Consider the following 6,139-nt stretch of genomic DNA (forward strand, 5'->3'; position numbering starts at 1 on the left):
ATAAGTCTAAAAGATATTCTTTAAATTTAATATAAAATGATTAAAACAAGAGGCATAATAAAAAAACACTTATAAAAAACAAAAACATGGCGAATATTTTCTAAAAACCACGAAAACAAACGAATAAAACCGAAACGTTCACTAATTTATTCAGTTTCGTTTTGAAGATTTATTACTTTTATAACATAAAATCCTAAAAATTTAATTACATATACATACTTTCAAAAAGTAAACACATATAGAGTATAAAATATAGGGAAATATACGACGTGGGCGTGAAGTAAAGTGGATTTTCAAAGTGTAAGTTGAATTAATAAAGTCTTTTAATAATTTATTTTAACAATAATAATTAAAGTATTATTTTGCAAAAATCCCCGCTGAAGATTAAATTGAGTTATTAATAAATAATAGAGTATTTGTGTTGCTCTTTATTAATTTTAATAACGTATAGAAGCCGCTTACTGCATTCACCACTTGTCAAGGAATCACTGCACAACACTACACAGTACAGTACTGTACAATGCTGCTTACTGTATTTGACATCACTGCCGTTTATTACATTGATCCAGTAGTGAAATAACAGTAATGCTTACTACACCATCTATAAAAGTATCAGTGCTGCTTACAACACACTCTATTGAAATAACAGTGCTGCTTACTACATTTATCACCAATACATGAATGTTTTTCACTATATTTATTCTCAATACAAACAAGTGCCGCTTACTGTTTTATCAATTTTCATTGATCACTAACAAACTATTAAGCAAAGTATTGCATGCGGAAATAATGCCCTATACATTCAACACCACGTTAAGCGTTAGGGTACGTTATTCTTCATACGAAGCAGCCACGCCTATAAATTTTTTGGCCTTACCTAAACCAGAAGATTAGTAATTCAATCTCTCTATATGAATAATTCCTACGATATCTCGCTTGAACGTACAACATAAATCATAAATCTTTACGACACGGGTTTAAATATAGTACCTGAAACAACTTATCAATTTTGCTTTAAAATAATTAAAATGCGGGAGTATAAAAGATATAAATCTTTAAAACGGTTTTAAAGTGATTTCGTATACGAAATCAAATATAAAAATGCATTTATTGTTCACAAAATTGCTCTTTCTAACAATTTATGACAGTTAGATGAGTGTACTTTACATAATTTTAATTATAAATACTGATTTAAATACATTTTAATGGTATTAAACTAGAGAAATGAAGTACCTCTAACCTTATTATGGAAAAAAATTAAATTTAAACAATTTAAATATATTTAATTAAGTTTTATTTTACGTTATAAATCCTATATTCAGTTAAATTCTCAAAATTACTAATTCTAGAATAACTAAATTTATTAGTTAAGTAAGCAAAGTATTACTAGACGTATTGTTTACATTTGTAAAGTATGTACTCTGTACATTATCTCAACGTTACAGTGCATAATTTCTAAAGTAAACAGGGCTCTACGTTAGGTATTAAAGAGCTTGTACACTTTATAATGTTTATGAATTAAGGACAATTAGTTCTGAATTATTGAATGCCATTAACTGGGAAATGCAAATCATGGCAAATAATATATGCATTTCCATCTGTTGATATATTTAATTTATTATTATTAAAACAGTGAAATGACTGAAATAAACGATAAGTAGGTATAAATGATACTGAAAAATAAGAAAATGAAATACCTATTTCTAAAATTTAAAAAAATATATAGATAACAGTGAACAGATGTACTGTAGATGCAGTTAAAAAGTGAGGAAAGTGATGTAATATCGACACATAAAGATGTAGGTGCAGTGAAAGAGGTGAGGAAAATTGGCTATATTTTTAAGGAAAGATTGGTCATTCATTTTTATCATAGAAAAACATTTTAAAAGGTTGATACAATTGGACTAGATGGGGAAAAAGCATATACCATTAGTAAACAGAAACTTGGAAGAGGTAAAGAAAACGAAGATGTAGGTATACAGCTAAGAGAAATAGGTATAATTATAAAACACTGAAGTAGGTATAGTTAGAAGAGGTGGGAAAATAGACTGTAATAGTTAAAAAAACTTAGGAGCGACTGGAAGAGGTGCAACACCATCAGTAAACAGATGAGAAAGTAGATATTATTGGTAATGAGATGGTAGTTCAGTCGGAAACTACGCGTAATTATACAATAATAATAGGTATCACTGGAAAATATAAAATTTATATTAGTGGATATTTGAGAATGGATAACTAGAAAGAAAAATTGAGTACAACTAGAGAACAAAACAAAAAGAAATAAATAGAAAATAGGTTTGCTACCAAACAGCAAATATTTTTTTAAAATAAAATTTCCACTCTGAAAAAACTGGAAATGATTATGTCCGAGTTTGAAGTAAAGAAATGAGTAAAATAATACAAAGGGAAAAAACAAGAATTTCACCATAGAAAAAGTGAAATCGAGTGAAATATAAACAAGAAAAGTCAGAAAATTCAAATGTAAACATGTAAAAATCTTCATGAATTAATAATAAGTCTAAAAGATATTCTTTAAATTTAATATAAAATGATTAAAACAAGAGGCATAATAAAAAAACACTTATAAAAAACAAAAACATGGCGAATATTTTCTAAAAACCACGAAAACAAACGAATAAAACCGAAACGTTCACTAATTTATTCAGTTTCGTTTTGAAGATTTATTACTTTTATAACATAAAATCCTAAAAATTTAATTACATATACATACTTTCAAAAAGTAAACACATATAGAGTATAAAATATAGGGAAATATACGACGTGGGCGTGAAGTAAAGTGGATTTTCAAAGTGTAAGTTGACAGTAGGTAGAATTTTGAATAGTCGTCCACATCATCTCATCANATTTTCTAAAAACCACGAAAACAAACGAATAAAACCGAAACGTTCACTAATTTATTCAGTTTCGTTTTGAAGATTTATTACTTTTATAACATAAATTCCTAAAAATTTAATTACATATACATACTTTCAAAAAGTAAACACATATAGAGTATAAAATATAGGGAAATATACGACGTGGGCGTGAAGTAAAGTGGATTTTCAAAGTGTAAGTTGACAGTAGGTAGAATTTTGAATAGTCGTCCACATCATCTCATCACAGCAGGTACATTAAACTAGGAAATGTGTATCCTACCCTTGGGATATCAAGTCAGGGAATCAACTTTATTCAATCCTCTAACAAGTAGAGCGTACCAGAAGCTGTTAGCTGTCTAGATTTATGTACTAGATACTAGTATCTATATTGTTAAGGTGGAAAACATTTTAATCATTTGAAAGGTGGGACATTGGGATAAGTAACTTATCCATTTATTTTGTAAAATTTATGTTTCTGCTTTACTTTTTCTTTCTATTTTTAAGTGGCTTTACTGAAAGAGATCGATAAGCGAATGTATCTAAGATTAATGGCGTAAATATTACTTGATAGTTCAACGAATGCCAAGACGACAAGTGATTTTTATTGAATTTGAACCAATTTTGGCTCCTTCTTCTAAAAAAGCTACTTAATTAAATACACTTCTAGGCGCGGAAAGACAGCTTTAATTTCATATGTCCCTCCTTTCCACTGAAAGGATTATATAAATACCTCTCCACCAATCAACGAATACGTTTTTCAGAACTTATCCTTCAGCTAAATATAAAAAGTATACTTATTTTTATATACTTTTTTGTTATTGTCGTGTATCGAGAATAGATTTATGATCGCGGTCGCCATATTGGAATTGGCACCTATCGACTTTTTGTAAGAGTAATGCACATTGATTCGGTGGCCGAATAACTGAAGGTTGCACGTTAATCAATCAAAAAATATCAGATTTACACACGGATAAAATATGAAAAAGCATTCACTTCATGCGATTCAGATTAAATAGTTTGGTTGTGATAGTGTTACACGTGATTCTTTTCATGCGGCCAACTGTCATTTCCTGTTATCCACCTGTATAGGAAATTGTAATTTCCTAGTCACATTCTATCATTTTTCATATCGTTAGTTGTCATCATTCCAATATTTATATACTTCTTTTTTCCATCGCTTTATCCTCCGCATCATTTGTAAATGGTGCGGAGCATGATGCAATTCTTTAAGAAAAGATTCGATTTTTTGATATTTCAATTCATATTTTATGAAAATGATTCCAAATTTTCTTCTTTATATTTCACAACTTAATATTCGTTTAATTTTAACGTCGAAAAAAGAAATTTAACTACTTTTTCAACGTTAAGCGAGCAACAAAACGAGCTTAGAATACACACAAATTCCATAATTTCGTAAAGAAATAATTTGAAACCAGTACATAATTTTAATTAAATTATATTTTAATTATTTAATTAGACATTTAAAATATTTAATTTTTCGTTCATAGTTATAATATTATATTAATTAAATGAGAAAATTAATGTTTTTTTACGTGTTAATTTTACATCCGCAATTATTCATATTCTCTTTACATCAGAGAACAATAATAAATTATTTAATAAGTTATTAAATAAAATCGAATATAAATTAAAAATTAATCATGTTTTATCGTTAATTATTTATTATTATATCATTTAATAAAGGAATTTAATTATTTACGATGATAGAATTGTTGATTTATTCATAAACATAGAAGCATTCTTACATAAGCTGCATAAATATTGAATTATGTTTAACGAATGGTTGATTGTAAGTTAAAGATGTTCATTATTTTCCAATTAAACAACTTATTTAATACTTAATTACATCCCTAGATTGTCTTTTATGAAGTTTAGAGTATTCTTTTTAGAATTTTAACTTATAAATTCTTAAATTGGATTCGTTTATCCAGCTTTTTTAATTGATTTTACAGCAACGAAACAATTAAAATTCTGTATTTTTTTAAAAAAACTGCAAAGATTTCTGTCGAATTAGTTAATAAAATGAGTTTTTACGATCTTTGGAACATTTAAGAATCATAAATTTTTGTAAAAAATCAAGAGATTTCAGGAAAATCGATATCTTCTAGGTGATGTTTAGATACTTCAAGAATTACAAGAATCTTAGAGAATAATCTTATAATTAATTAGTATATATTTAATTATATTTCTAAGTTTGATTTTTTTGAAGTTTTAACTACATTTTTTTTAGAATTTTAGCTTATAAATCCATAAATCCAGCTTCCTTATCCAGCTTCTCCAATAGAGCAACAAAGTATCTAAGATTCTTAAGTTTAGGCAAGGATTTTATAAAAATGCAAAGGATATCCTGAAAATTTTTTTACAATTTAGTTGTTGGAAGCTGTTCGCAGCCTTCGAGAATCATAAATTTTCTAAAGAATCAAGAGAATTTTTTGGAAAATCGATATCTTTAGATGATGCTTCAGAAATTAGAAAAGAATCTTTGAAAATTTGTTTGGAAATTCTGAAGAAATTTGAAATTTTATAATAATGTTTTTTGGTAATTTGAAATTTCATTTATTATTAGAAAATTTAAGGTTTAACAAATAGTAATTTCTATATTTATTTATTTATTAATGATGTTTTTATATTTACAATAACAACAAAAAAAATTACTACCTATATTCGCTACGTAATTGTTTTTAAGTTATTACGTTAATAATTTAGGTATATTATCTTTAAATTATTATAAAATAGTAATTTATAGATTTAAAAATATACAATTTTATAAGTAAAAGTAATTATTCTCACGTAGAAACGATTACGTTTAAGAGAAGATGGAGAAGAGGAAGAGGAAAATAGCATCGGAAATACGAAGAGTAAGCATAAATTATGTTAAAATAAATAAAAAAAACTAGCATAATTTATGTAAATTAGAAGTGATTTTTTGATGCAACTCGTGTCAAAAATCTACAGCATAATGCAAAATCACGGTTAGAATTTATGCATTTTTAGCATTAATTTGCATAAGAGGGGGATTTTTTTTAAGGGAATGTTTTTTTTTTGTGTGTGTGTGTATTTAAACGTTGAATTTTCGTCATCCAGGTGGTTTGTCCTTAACCAAAACCACAAGGTTGTTTGCGATCGATGGCATTGGCGCCAAATCTTTCGCTTGGAATGGTTTCAACCTCTTTTAGAAATTCAACCGGAACTCTTATATGTTAGTGTCATCAACACACGAGATTAAGAGGGTCATTTTTATA

The 6,139-nt window shown here is 27.0% G+C and overlaps 1 long non-coding RNA gene across 1 annotated transcript; it reads left to right on the forward strand.

The window, feature by feature from the left end:
* The first annotated feature begins 4,621 nt into the window (after positions 1-4,621).
* Positions 4,622-5,746, forward strand: LOC111632421. Its single transcript, XR_002757857.1, has 3 exons — positions 4,622-4,686; positions 5,128-5,436; positions 5,692-5,746. It is a non-coding gene; the product is annotated as an uncharacterized LOC111632421 (long non-coding RNA).
* The last annotated feature ends 393 nt before the right edge of the window (positions 5,747-6,139 follow it).

Source organism: Centruroides sculpturatus, unplaced genomic scaffold (assembly GCF_000671375.1).
Source record: "Centruroides sculpturatus isolate CEXI.00-Female unplaced genomic scaffold, Cexi_2.0 scaffold803, whole genome shotgun sequence".
Lineage (NCBI taxonomy): Eukaryota > Metazoa > Arthropoda > Arachnida > Scorpiones > Buthidae > Centruroides > Centruroides sculpturatus.